The sequence below is a fragment of the Chelonia mydas genome, chromosome 3, assembly GCF_015237465.2.
Source record: "Chelonia mydas isolate rCheMyd1 chromosome 3, rCheMyd1.pri.v2, whole genome shotgun sequence".
NCBI classification, from domain to species: Eukaryota; Metazoa; Chordata; order Testudines; family Cheloniidae; genus Chelonia; species Chelonia mydas.
The window spans coordinates 8,140,322-8,154,679 of NC_057851.1; the positions used below are offsets into that span (position 1 = coordinate 8,140,322).

Genomic DNA, 14,358 nt, shown 5'->3' on the forward strand with positions numbered 1-14,358 from the left:
TCCCTTGACTCCTTGCCCTGAACTTAGTAGTGGGGAGTTAAATAGTATATTTAGAGATGGAGGAGCTAATTAATATGTTTCACACCTTTTCCTGCATTAAGCAAAAGAGAATTCTCCCAACTGAGAACTGTAAGAGGGAGGAAAACTCAGATGAAAGTGTCAGAACATGCTTTGTAAATGTAACGGATAAAACTGAAATCTACAGCTTGATGACAAGTTATCATAGGCATAAAACACCTCAAGGTGGAGAACCCCCTCCCCACACACACTGTACAAATCCTTAATTCAGTTACCAAAGTGTTAGCAGGTCCAGCATGCTCTTGCACCAACAACCTATGTAAATTAATCCAGTTACAGGCACCAAACCCAGGAATAGCTTGCGCTAGCTTTGCCTCTCCTTGCTATAATGGATTGCATCTGGGTTTCCTTGGTGGTTCTGATAAAATGGGAAAGAACTGTAGTCCCTGGTGAACTTTCTCTGCACTGAAACTGTCAGAGGAAAACTGGCCAAAAAAATAAATAAATAAAAATGGGGAGAGAAGGATTGATCTGAAAGCTCATTATTTGAATATATTAAAAACCTTTATTGGTCTATGGCTGAAAGTGAATGAGGAAATTTAGTTGTAGGTTATGTTGGTTCTGTATTAAAATTCCTAGTACAGTATATTTGATCCTTGGTTACTACTACTGTCTTAGGGTTGGAAAATACAATACCTCCTCATCTACCTAAACTTCAGAATAACCCAGGTTACCTCACAATATCTGTGTGAACCACAATTCAGATGAGTCATGGGGTAGGAAGGCAGTAGACCCTGCCTGTGTGATATTGTTCCTGAAATACTTGGTGCAGTTCTGGGTGTCTCAGCATCAGAAAGATGCTCATAAACTGAGAAATGATTAAAAGAACTAAATAGGCCCAATTCATCCCTGTAACCCATTTGACAGCAGTGGAGTTGTATCTGGAGTAGATATGGGCCAGATTTTTCAAAATTGCTCAGGGCCAAGTTTTTCAAGGGTGCAGCACCAACAACTGGAGAGAAGGCATGATCCTCAAAAGGTGCAACAAGGAGCAAAGGACAATTTAGGCTCAATATCTGGGGACTCTGCCACAGCCTCAAAGACCTCACCGTTAGGAAGAATCTCCAGGAGGAAGTGATAGAAACATCCTCATGTGCATCCTCTAAAACTAGATTGGGCAAGGTGCTGGAGATTGATTGTATTGTAGCAAACCATCCTTCAGTGAACCCTGGGAATGAACTAGGTGACCAAAGAGGACTTTTCCAGATAAAATTATAGGATGCACCTTATTTTACACACTACTATTTCTATCCTGATAATCCCTACAGATTCCAACCAGGGATCCAGGGCCCAGTGTGTTAGGCACTGTATGCACATATAATAACAAGACAGTCCATGCTCCAAATCAAATCTCTATTTAAGATGAGACAACAGCCGATGGAAGAAACAAACAACTGGGGGAAGGAGAAGATAAACAGTGAACCAATCCTAATTATCTTCTTCAGTAAAAGGAACAGCATACCAGCTGCCTAAGTTGCTAGCTTTTTAGGAAGATTTGACCTGATTCTTTTCAGCGGGTATTCTCCTGACACCGGCCTGAGGTCTTCACCCAGTTTAAATTCAGTCCTGACTCAGGAAAACCTCAGGACCTCATCCACTAATGGTATTTAAAACCATGAAGAAAGGGCTAAATTCAGTATTGGTATACCCCAACGTTGATGTCAATGGCACTGCACTCCTGTAAGTCAGCTGCACTTGGCAATGGGAATATGATCTTTCCATGATGTGTGCACACCATTCCTTGAACAGTGGGCCAAATATTGGTGTTCTTACTGGGGGGGGGGTGGACTCCCAGTGGGATCGTTACTATGGTCTGAAAATTGTGTGTTGGAGGCTACAAAGACGGATAGTTGTTTCTGAGAGTTTGTCAGTGGCTTTGGACTCAGAATGTGCTCCTACCATTTGTGTGCCATTGACACAGGAACAAGCTGGTGAGGTGGTTTAGGGACTGACCTGATGAGGTGCTTATGGCAAGGGGAATATGTACCCACTTTGTCCCCAGGCCATACTCTGCAAATATTGCCTACTCCCCTTGAACGGACAGACCCACCTGCCATAGGTGAACTGACACTTTGCAGCGAATGACTTTATATGCTGAATGTTATCAGGGTTTTGGCTGATTTCATCTTCTCATTTCTTTTCAAGCTGTTTCCCTCCATTTCCTGGCTTCCAAAAATCTTCCCAAGAGGAGCTCCACCTTAGCTACTACAGACTCCCTTCGAGAGAATTGAGTCATTAACCACTGGATCAGCTTGCCAGGGTAGGTGCTGGATTCACTCTACAGTGGAACCCAAAGTCTTTAAGTCAAGATTGGCTGGCCATTTAAAATTTATATTGTAGCTTGGTTTAGGGATTACTGGGTGAAATTCTCTGGCCTCTGCTAGTCAGGAAGTCCGACTAGAGGATCATAATAGTCCTTTCTTGCTTTAGAATCTATTAGTAGATTTATTTTCGACAGCATCCACAACATGCTAAGCTCTTTCCAACCAGAAAAGAGAGGGTGATCCCTACCCCCAAAGAACTCTCCTCTAAAGACAGACCAACATAGGGGAAGGGGGAGGGCCAAGTGGTCAAGGTGGTGAGTGGCCTTACTATGGGAAGTCAAGAGTAATTATTATTTAAATGGAGTATATAAACTATTGCCAATGACTCCTCAGACTTGTCGTCATTGGTCAACTAGATTCCCATTAGTATCATGGCCTAATTTGGCCTTCAGGAGGGACTCGAATGCAGAGAGTTTGGTGAATTTGTGAATGAGCTGCATGCATAGGGGGTGACAAGGAACAAAACATAAGGATATTTGTGTGGAAAAGCTGACAGAAGGGCCATTAAGGCTGACATCATTTGTGGAGTGAGGGGTGGGGGATGAAAAGAAACAGGGAAGAATAAGGCAGGAGACACAGAGTTATGAAAGGTATTGAAGTTGATAAGCTTGAGCCTGATGCATTGGAAGACAGGGAGCCAATGGAGGTAGTCAAAGAAAAGACAACCTGGTCACAGCAAGGAAGATGAGCATAGTGGCAGCCTTTGAATGGATGGGAGTAGAGCAATGAGGAGGCAGTTACAGTAGGCAAGATGGGAGTCCTGGACAAGAGCTTTCAAAGAAGACTGGAGAGAAAAGAACAGGATTTAGAGATGATGTGGAGAATGACGGAACAGGAATTAGGGATGGTGGTTCAAAAAAACCAGTGATGGAAGGAATGGTGATAAAGAATAAGGTTGTGGGAAGGGATTGGGAGGGAAGATGAGGATGTTAAGTTTGGCTGTGTGAAGTCTGAGTTGATGGCAAAACATTCAGGTAAGAGTCCCACTGGTCCTCCTTGTGGCCATGGAAGGTTAATTACAGATCAGCATATCCCCCTTCTCATCAGATGGGAACCTGTGGCAAGTAACCTAAATTATCTGGGTTTTGCAGACTAAGACCTGGACTGCACTGGTCAGTGCCTAATGTCTCCTACTCAACTCTGTACTCTCTGAGGCTGGGTGACTCCAAACCTCAGCCTTCCAAACATGGTCCAAGCTACACTGGAATGTAGAATGAGACGTGAATGGGAGACGGGCAGCAGTCTTGCTCCTGAGGCTAGAGTAGAGGTTCGTTAGAAAGGGGAAGTATGCCTGAAATGAGAACTTTGGGCCCCAGACACCCCCGAGTACTGGGAAGCTCCCATCCAGATCAAAAGCCTGCAGAGTCTGTGCTCATGCATTCACTGACAGCAGTGGTGGGGAGCCGCCATTTTAACAGTGCTAGAGGAGATAGTCACCTTTTCTCACATCAGCTGAACTCTAGGCCTTCCAAAAAAAAAAAAAATTGGCAGCCTCTATCTGTCCGAAGTATGAATGAATAGAAACACCAAAGGAAGCACCTGCTGCTAAAGGAAATCCAGGACAACTTTTATTATCCTTTTTCACAGGTCTATTCAGGACTACATTAGGGGTTTCCTCTTTCCTTTTGTGGTACTTCACACTCCTTCACAATGAGAGAACCTATTGTGCTTTTGAGTTATATGCCAGAGAATATAACTGGAGCTTATAAAAGCCCTGGGCAACAGAACTTTATTTTTAAACTTTATTCCCCGGTGAATTATTTGCAAAGCGTTGCAATTGTTTGGAGGATTTTTGGTGGTTTTTTGTTGTTTTCTCCCTGTGTCTCGCTCTCTCGGATTGTGCTGGGGAATATGAGGGTGAATCCTGTCCATGCTTTAACAAAAGCTCCCTTTCAATAAATGCCCAGAAAAGAAGGTAAGCAGAGCTCCTAAACCACCTCAGCTGTAGGTTACTTTTGACAAATAATCAGCGTGATCTATGCTAATTCAAAGTGCCCTGAAGGAAATAGAAAAAACTCCTATTGTGTATCCTTGTATAGGCTTTGCATCCACCTGCTCTGATCCCCACTGAAGTCCATGGCAGTCTTTCCATTTTCAAAGTAACTAGAGCTGCCCAGGTGGGCGAAGAGAGAAACCCAGTGTTCCTCTGCTCAGCTGCAGGATTGCGAAGGGCTCATCTGGAGAAAGAACCCTCCCGGTGTATTCAGGGTCAGTTGAGTTTGCTTATCTAATATATATATGCGTGCGCTCTCTCTCTATTAAAAAAAAAAAAAAACATGGAGAGCTTATATTTTGATATATTATATCATCTTAAATATTTGCATCATGGGCCACATTTGGGCCAAAATATTTGTTCTGCCTGGTTATTTACACTGGTGCAAACTAGGTGTCAAACACTCCCCAGTTAGAATGGTAGAGTTTGACCCGATTGTGAACAGGTGTGTAGTGGGGTGGTCACCTGCTCCTGCCCTGAAGGGCTTGAAATCAGCCCTGGGAGAGGGCGGCGGCTGCTGCTAGGGAAAGCAGCAAGCCTCAGCTGACTGGGGAAACAGCTGCGGCCATGCCCCAATCAGGGCCCAGCTGGCCTTTATAAGAGGGCAGTGGGCCAGGAGGACACAGTCCCTCTCTAGATGTTGAGAGGGAGGGGCCTGACTGCTGGGAGCTGAGCAGGGCACATAAAGTGGAGCAGGGCTGGGGAAAGGTCAGAGGAGCTGAGGAGCTCCAGCCTGAGAAACCCCCATGCTGCAGGCTTTGATGAAGGCCTAGGAAAAGGGCACTGGGGTTGCAAAGGGCAGCCCAAGGGTAGGCAGAAGCAGTAGATCCAGACCCTCCTTGCTGCTAATTGGCAATTATACTGCAGTCCGCCCAGGGAGCAGGGGCTAGATGGTGACTGGCAGTAGCCAAAGACTGAGGCAAGGTGGGGATAGAAGGTGAGGGGTTCCCCAGGGTGGGGAGACCCAGATCTGTGGGGGTACTGGCCAGGGGGCAGTACCCTGGCGTGAAAGGGGCACCGGGGTCCAGGAGGGACTCGGGGCCCAACAGCAAGCGGGACACTGGCCTGCAGAGGGCGCTCTGGAGGCTGGAAACGCTAATTCCCTGGACGACCAGCAGGAGGTGCCGCAGGGGTGAGTCACCACCCTGCTACAAGGTGTAAATGTCTACGCAGTGCAGTGGAGAACCAGGGACACAAACGTGCTTTGTGCTTTCTCCCATCCTCCCCCTCAGGCATGGCAGGAGCTCCACATGAACAGCGACAAAGCTACTTCATGGTCTTCCTTCAAATGCTTCCTTAAGTCTCACCTGACATTATGCCTACAAAAATCTTGGCAGCTGGGGGTGCTGTGACCACAGCATCTCATGTCAATACGCATTGGCTCATCGTTACTTGCTGCTCCCCTGCCTGGGTTGTTGTATCCACCTGTTGTATCTTGTCTTTATACTTAGACTGCAAGCTCTTCAGGAGAGGGATCATCTGTTCTGGTTTTGTACAGCATCTAGTGCAATGGGGTCCTGATCCAGGATTGGGCTCCTAGGTGCTATCACAATACAAATAATAATTGTGAATAATCACATGGGGCTTCTAGAGATCCCATGCCACTTTTTGCAAGAACAAGTCTGTTAATCCTGGTTAAATAATTCCTATTTAGGTGACTACGCTCTGGTTCCTAACTTTCCCTTGCAGTTTCCACTGGACTTGGGGTTCTTCCTCATCTCCTTACTGTGATGTTGCTCCCTACACAGAAAGTCTGAATGGCCTTTATTTCAGATGAAGAGACCAAAACAAGAAAGAAAAGCAGCGTCCCAGCATGCGCGCGTGTGTCTGGTGACAGCCCACGCTGAAGTGAAGCACAAGATGGCTGCCTCCCCCTGAAGACGACAGTGTCCTGGCAAATTGCCCTGTACGCGCATGCACACGCGCACAAACAAAACCCCCCAACTCACTTCTTTCCTCAATGTTTTGGGGGGGAAGTGTGTGCTGACAGCTGGGGTTTGTGCAACAAGACTGGAGTGGGTTTTTCTTTTCCCTGCTGGGTTTTTGAAGTGGCTGCCATATTTAGTACCACTGTTAATAGATAGCAAAGGCACCTAGAGCCCTGGATAGGCGCTCCCTAACATCTTGTACTAATCTAAACTAACAGAGCGTAGTTGAATATACACCCCGCTGCTCTACCCTAGTTGGAAAAACTGGACGTGCACAAGTCCATGGGGCCTGATGCGTTGCATCGAAGAGTGCTAAAGGAATTGGCGGATGTGATTGCAGAGCCATTGGCCATTATCTTTGAAAACTCATGGTGATCGGGGGAAGTCCCGGAAGATTGGAAAGGCTAATGTAGTGCCCATTTTTTAAAAAGGGAAGAGGGATGATCCTGGGAACTACAGGCCGGTCAGCCTCACCTCAGTCCCTGGAAAAATCATGGAGCATGTCCTCAAGGAATCAGTTCTGAAGCACTTGACGAGAAGAAAGTGATTAGGAACAGTCAGCATGGATTCACCAAGGGGAAGTCATGCCTGACTAATCTAATTGCCTTCTATGATGAGAGAACTGGTTCTGTGGATGAAGGGAAAGCAGTGGACGTGTTCCTCGACTTTAGCAAAGCTTTTGACACGGTCTCCCACAGTATTCTTTTCAGCAAGTTAAAGAAGTATGGGCTGAATGGATGCACTACAAGGTGGGTAGAAAGTTGGCTAGATTGTCGGGCTCAATGGGTAGTGATCAATGGCTCCATGTCTAGTTGGCAGCCGGTATCTAGCGGAGTCCCCCAAGGGTCGGTCCTGGGGGCCGGTTTTGTTCAATATCTTCATAAATGATCTGGAGGATGGTGTGGATTGCACCCTCAGCAAGTTTGCGGATGACACTAAACTGGGAGGAGTGGGAGATATGCTGGAGGGTAGGGATAGGATATAGAGGGACCTAGACAAATTGGAGGATTGGGCCAAAAGAAATCTGATGAGATTCAACAAGGACAAGTGCAGAGTCCTGCATTTAGGATGGAAGAATCCAATGCACCGCTACAGACTAGGGACCGAAAGGCTAGGCAGCAGTTCTGCAGAGAAGGACATAGGGGTGACAGTGGACGAGAAGCTGGATATGAGTCAACAGTGTGCCCTTGTTGCCAAGAAAGCCGATGGCATTTTGGGGTGTATAAGTAGGGGCATTGCCAGCAGATCGAGGGACATGATCATTCCCCTCTATTCGACATTGGTGAGGCCTCATCTGGAGTACTGTGTCCAGTTTTGGGCCCCACACTACAAGAAGGATATGGAGAAATTGGTGAGAGTCCAGTGAAGGGCAACAAAAATGGTTAGGGGACTGGAACACATGACTTACGAGGAGAGGCTGAGGGAACTGGGATTGCTTAGTCTACGGAAGAGAAGAATGAGGGGGGATTTGATAGCTGCTTTTAACTACCTGAAGGGTGGATCCAAAGAAGATGGATCTAGACTATTCTCAGTGATAGCAGATGACAGGACAAGGAGTAATGGTCTCAAGTTGCAGCGGGGGAGATTTAGGTTGGATTTTAGGAAAAAACTTTTTCACTAGGAGGGGTGGTGAAGCACTGGAATGCGTTACCTAGGGGAGGTGGTGAAATCCCCTTCTTAGAGGTTTTTAAGGTCAGCTTGACAAAGCCCTGGCTGGGATGACTTAGTTGGTGTTGATCCTGCTTTGACGCAGGGGTTGGACCAGATGACCTCCTGAGGTCTCTTCCAACCCTGATATTCTATGAACTCTGAGCCCAGAACAAACTATGGTCCTTTGACAGTCTAGGCCGTAGTCACTCTGTACCTCAGTTTCCCATCTGTAAAATGGGGATAACAGCACTCCCCTACCTCAGAGGGGTGTTGTGAAGATTAATGCATTTAAAGGTTATGAGGTGCTCAGATACTACACTAATGAGGGGTATATAAGTACCTCTGATGGATGGTATGGTTTAGTGTAGGGGCAGCAGGCCAGTGTTTAGCCATTACTGAGTGTTTCGTAAGCAGCGTTTCATGTAAGGTGATTATCATTCATTTAGCCTGCACTTACAATTCATGAATGTGCAGAGTGCTGGCGTTTACATGGGTCTAAGTGAGAAGTGATAATACATTGCAAGGGTGTTGCTCGCTCTATCTGCAAGAGGTCACGTTGCAGTGTGACTCCAACAGAGATGACTGACCCCTCGCTGTGCCTTGATGCTTCCTCCACCCAGCTGCTGATGTCTGGCTGCACGCCTCCTTTTCCATAGTGGGTATGTCTATGCTGCAAAATGGAAACCCTGTGGCAGGAAGTCTCTGAGCCTGGGTCTACAGACTTGAGCTCATGAGACTTGCGCTATGGGGGTAAAAACAGCAGTGCACCTGGTGAGGGGGGTGGGTGTCAGAGCCCGAGCGGGAATGCCTACACGATTTTTAGCCCTGTAGCATGAGCTGTTCAAGCCCAAGTCAGTTGGCCCAGGCCCCAAGACTTGCTGTTGCAGGGCTTTTTATTGCAGGGTAACTGCATCCACTATCCTCCTTGCTCCCAGAGATGTGCGTAGTGTGCGGTTTCTCTGCTGGATCTCACTGAGCAGCTCTTCAATCCAGTTTTCATAGACTGGAACTAGCCTGCAGTTTTCTATCTGGACATGGGCTTGAGCTGAAAACTTTGGATCAGGATAGAGATTTCAAATATTTGAGACTTTGGGGAGGGTGGGGCATTTGGGTCCAGGGTTTTGGTTTGAGCCCATCTGGGCCTGTCTTTGCCCTTTCCATTATTTCAAGAATGGACACTGGCTTTGTTTTTAGAGCATCTCGTAGATACTGAAATGTGTAATGCAGTGTGAATCCCACTGTGGGGAACACAGGAGCGCTCTGGAGCCAGATGTGCGAAGCTTTAGCCAAGGTGCAGTGAACCTTTCGGTAAGTCTCAGGGAGAGTTGGGGTCTATCTGAAACCAGACCAGTTTTCCTTATAATAGTGTGGAGCAGGCTGGGCTCAGAGGAGCCTTTAGACTCTCCTGTGCTATAGAATGGCACCCACGCTCCCTTTGAAGACCTTCTTCCCCAGAGGATGTAGGGAAGCTTGCCCTCTGGTTGAAGGCAAAAACTAGAGATCAGAGTATCTTGCTCATTGATTGTATCCCACAGGCACTGGAAGCAGGCCCGTGCATCTGTCCTCGCTGCTCTAGAATCTAGTTCAAGGTAGCGAGGAGGACTGGGACTTGTTGGAACGTGGGGAGATGGTGAAGAGAGATGATGCAATGGTACTTGAGCCATTCCAGTTAAGAATATGTGTGCTTTCTCCCAAGTTCCCATCTGACAGTGCAAAACTCCAAACTCAGAGCAAAATTCAGGAGAGCAAAAGGAGTTGGGAGGGCTTGAAGGCTGTGGGATGGTGGAAGCCTCACAGAGGGCAGAATATGATGGCAGGTGGCACAGTCGTCGCTGAGGGCAGAACCTGACCTGCAGGGATGTTGTTGTGAAATGTGAGAAGGAAAGGACCCAGCTCAACTCCCAGACCTCGTGGTGGAGGCTTAAGGGCTGGCAGTTAGGGGGAAACCCAATCTTTTTAACTTGTAAACAGAGCACGTTTGCTGTGGAGTAGCTGGGAGTCAATAAACAGGGAGCCTTGTGTTGACCCTCTTCTAGTTGCTTTTCAGAGCAGAGCTACATCTTTCAACAGGTTTCCTCCTATGGTGAATTCTTCTTCTTGATATCATTTGTTGTGTTACATTCGCACCAGGAGGTCCCCTTCAGGGATCAGAGCCCTCTTGTGCTAGGCACTGTGTGCACATGTAATAAAAGGCATCCACAGCTGCAAAGAACTCGCATTAGCAAGGTCAGAGAAGGGGAAAAAAATTCCAGTCTCTTCTGTTTTTGCTTCTGAAGTCTAATTCAGATAGAGAAGGTTAATTTGGGGACAGACTGGATGAGTTCAACAGCTGTTGTCTTGAAAGGGCGGGTGGACCATAAATGGCAAGGGAGAGGTTTATTTACAATTTCCCTATTTCATGATTTAATTTTGTCTCACTACCTTATAACTAGGCTTGGCAGAATTCAATTTTTATATCATTTCAACAGATTATATGGATGTTTATTTTTAAGCATTTTTTATCTTTATTTTCAGTTATGCAAAATTATGAGTGTTAAGCATTATTTTCTATTCTTATCCATTTAAATTTTCATAATTGTGGGAAATTAAGAGGGGTGGGTGGGGTCAGAGAATTTATGTAATGACCATAGATTTTGAGATTCAGAAAGTTAAATCTTAACCGGTAAAACACAAATTGTCCTATCATATGTCAAAATATGCAAAGTAAATTTCCTTAAGTCAAACTCTAAGTTCTCAGGCAACATAAGAAAAATGCTGCTTATCTGTAAACTTTAATTATCAATAGAAATATTTTTTTGTTGGTTTGTGGCTGTACAGTGAAATTGAAGTGTATTGACATTTACTGATAAATCTAATCCTTCCAGGTCTACTTATAACTAAGAAGAGAGCTTCAAGTTTGGATCCTACTCCATACAGTTTCAGTATTATCTGACATTGATTAGTTTTACCTTTGGAAAGTGTGTGTGTGAAGGGGGGAGATTATTGATCTTGTGAGACAGTTCATGGTATTCAGTTTGTCAGGGGTTATTTCATGTCTAACTCTCCCCATTGATAGGGCTATTTGCTATTGTGTCGATTACAGCAGATCTTTATCTGTATTGTTTATCATGTTAGAGCATAGATTGGCTGTTTTCATAACAGGAAGCTGCTTGCTGTCTTGCCATATTAAGGAACTCCCGTGTGCACAATATTTTCCAAAGCAAAAATCTAAACACACTGCATTGGCTGGGTGACTTCCCTTGACTCAAGTTGCTTTTGTTCCTTGTAAGGCAAAATTCCGTATAGATACATAAACTTGCTACACATGTGCATGTTGTCTCTTGGCCTAAGATACAGGAAATACAGCTGTCCTCCTGTCAAGTTTAGATACTTCCCAACATCAAAACTAAATATCAACACTTTTTCATAAGCATCCACTGATCTGGGGTGCCTTCCCTTTTGGTTGCCTAACCAGACACACCCAGTTCCTTATTTTTCAGAGGCACTGAGGACCCACAGCTCCCACTGACTTCAGTTGGAGTTGAAGATGCTCATTGTTACAACCTGGCCTAATACCCCACTGTACAGATACCACTTTGTTGCAAGGGGACCTAGTCACTGGGTTCCATGTACTTTCAAGCCCGTTGGGTCAGGGCAGAGTCTAGTCATTGTTTCTGGCTCTGGGTGTCTAGGGCAAACTACCAGGCTCAGACCTCTTGTTGGTGCCCTTCCTTGGGACAGGGGATACCGCTGCTCTAGTCCCCCAAATCAGTGTCTCAGACCCCCTGGTCATTTGCTCCTGCCCCCATCGTTCCACCATGACTGCGGGCTGTCTGGGCTAATAATTTAACCCCATCAAGAATAACATAGCAGGAGAGTAAGGAACACAGGCTTAGCATAGGAATTTCTTAACCTAAGAGACTTTACTCTTAGAAGCCCTTGAGAATTACATATCTCTGAACCTCAAAACCCCTGAGAGCCACTCTCCTTATATCTGATCTCACCCCTTCTTGTGAGGCCGAGATCTGTTGGCATTGCAGGCCAGACAGAGACCCTCCTTTCTGCTCTCTCCTGCAAGCTGTTATTATAGGTGGTGATAATAGCAACCTGCATGGAACTTGGAGAGAGGAGCAGAGGTTTCAGGAGGGAAGAGTTTAGAGGAGGCACCAGGAGCTCACTCTCTATGCACATGGCTGGAATTCTAGCTGCTGTTGAAGCACCTCTGTAAATAGTTCTTTTAAGAAAGACCAGTCTAGTTTTACAAGTTGTGACAGGGGACCCCTCTGCTCCTGTCTTCCTCTGCACCCACAGACCCTTGGAGACTCTCTGCAATAAACATCATGTGTGGCTTATTTACAGTGTTTCCCCAGTCACCCTTATGGAATTGTGGCACGCCGTATCTACTATTACCTATTATTCCTCAGCCACTCAGGCCAAGTATAGGAGAGGGAAAAGATATCTCTCTGAGCTGTCTTTTTGCTCTGTCTCTCAAAACCTGCCTGCCTCACCCTGGCTCTCTTCCCTCTTCACTGCCTTCCTGTGTCGTCTTCTACTCCTGGAGCTAACAGGCTAATTTGTGCTTTAACTCTCCCCAGCCCCTTCTAATCTGCTAAATAGGCACAGTTTTGCCAGTCAGATTGACTCTGGGATGATTTAATTGGTGATACAGTGGTTAGGGTGCTGGTACAGCTGCTGTTGCCCAGCACTCTGTCATACAAGTATGTGTCCTTTCATGTTATTACTCAGCACATGAAACATGGTCATAGTGGGGAGTCTAGTGAGACACACACCAAGGAACAGAGTGTGATTAACAAGCAAACGAACACCTAGAAACAGCAAACGGGCAGCATGGAGGGACTCAGCCCACCAGGAATGCTGAATTTCCAGACAAAATACTCCACACCAGAGTGGAAGCAAGAATTGATTCTGTATACAGAGCTGGCCATCAGGGGCAAGCTAGTAAGAAAAACTTTACCTTTATTTTTCCATCTGATTGGGGTTGGTGGGTGAGGACAAGAAGTGAGTGAGACACTGTTGCCAGAAATAATGCCTGAAAACTAGAGCAGCTGATACAGGTGTTTTGAATATTGTGACCCTAGACAGAATGAGACTATGGAGAGAGAACAAGCCCCCCCCCCGCCTCGTTACCCCAAAATGAATAAAGAGAAGAGGGAATGGATAATTACATTACAGAGCTGAGAACTCTGGCATCCATATGTAACTCTGGAGACAAAGTAGAGGCAGAATCATTTGTGGGACCCGTGCTTTCAGCTTACAGGACAGATCATGGATAGAAACATAGCTAAGGCCAGAGAAATGCTCCCAAATAGCAAGGGTAGCTGAACTGTCCAGAGACAGGATCAAAACAATGACAGTCATTAGTGCAGAACAATTACACAGTGTCAAGCTAAAGGAACCCAGGAAGCAGGCCAGAGACTGACTGAGAATGCAGGCATCATGATCCAGTGAATACACTCTGGAAAACAGCAAAAAAAACCCAAATAAAAATGGTTAGTCTATGGGCAGGGGTGCAAGGGATGGGAGAAACAGAACTAATTTATGTCTCAATGCTGCAGCCACCTTAGGAAGAAAAAAGCACAAATACATGCAGTGATGAGGATACAGAGACTTTCAGTGAAGGGGCAGATCCCACGATTCTCAATGTATCCACGCTGCAGAAGAAGTCTGCCAGCCGTTCATCTGGTCCCCAACCTATTTGATTCCCACTGGATTGTGGAGCCAGCTGCATGTAATCCCAGCAACATTAGGAAGCAGCAGTATTAGACTAGAGAATGAGGCCAAGTGCTGGTGAGGAACAGTAAAATCATTCTGAGACCTGAAACAAGATGTCATTGCCTGGAATATATAGTAGACGACACGCAGGAATAGCACCCACTGCTGGGCAGCAGGGTAGTGCAAGCCATGGATTTGATCACAGTATAGCACCACCATTATCCTCATTGTGAAATAGGAGGGAGAATAGCCATTGTGGGCCCTATCCAGCAGCATTCTAACAGTAACGGACCCCAACATGCAGTCCACGAGGTTACCAAAATGCAGAGTTCCATTAGCTCTGGTGGAGCCATTGAAGAAGGAACTGTCCAGCCTGAAAAGAAGAGGCATCATTACAATTGTTTGAAACTAGCACAGAGTGAATCAGCAGTCTAGTAGTGGTGAGAGAAACTAGTAAACGGAGGAAAAAAAAAAGAAAAAAAAAAAAAAAAAACAAAAGGAGGATCTGCATTGATCCAAAACCACTTGACACAGCATGGTAAAGAAGTCACTACTTGTTACCAACAATTGAGGACCTACCTGATCTGTCCAGGGCAAAAATATTCATTGTTCGTTCATTGTCAAGAATGGCTTCTAGCATAGCAAGCTAGATGAGCCATCAAGCCACCTTGAC

General features: G+C 45.9%; 1 long non-coding RNA gene across 1 annotated transcript in view; it reads left to right on the forward strand.

Annotated features, from left to right (window-relative positions):
- LOC122464889 overlaps window positions 1-14,142 on the forward strand; it is a 35,718-nt gene extending 21,576 nt beyond the window's left edge. The window contains exons 3-7 of the long non-coding RNA XR_006289297.1: window positions 2,224-2,338; window positions 4,442-4,610; window positions 9,168-9,281; window positions 10,838-12,911; window positions 13,529-14,142. This is a non-coding gene — a long non-coding RNA (uncharacterized LOC122464889). The remainder of the gene's footprint in view (window positions 1-2,223; window positions 2,339-4,441; window positions 4,611-9,167; window positions 9,282-10,837; window positions 12,912-13,528) is intronic.
- Window positions 14,143-14,358: the final 216 nt, after the last annotated feature.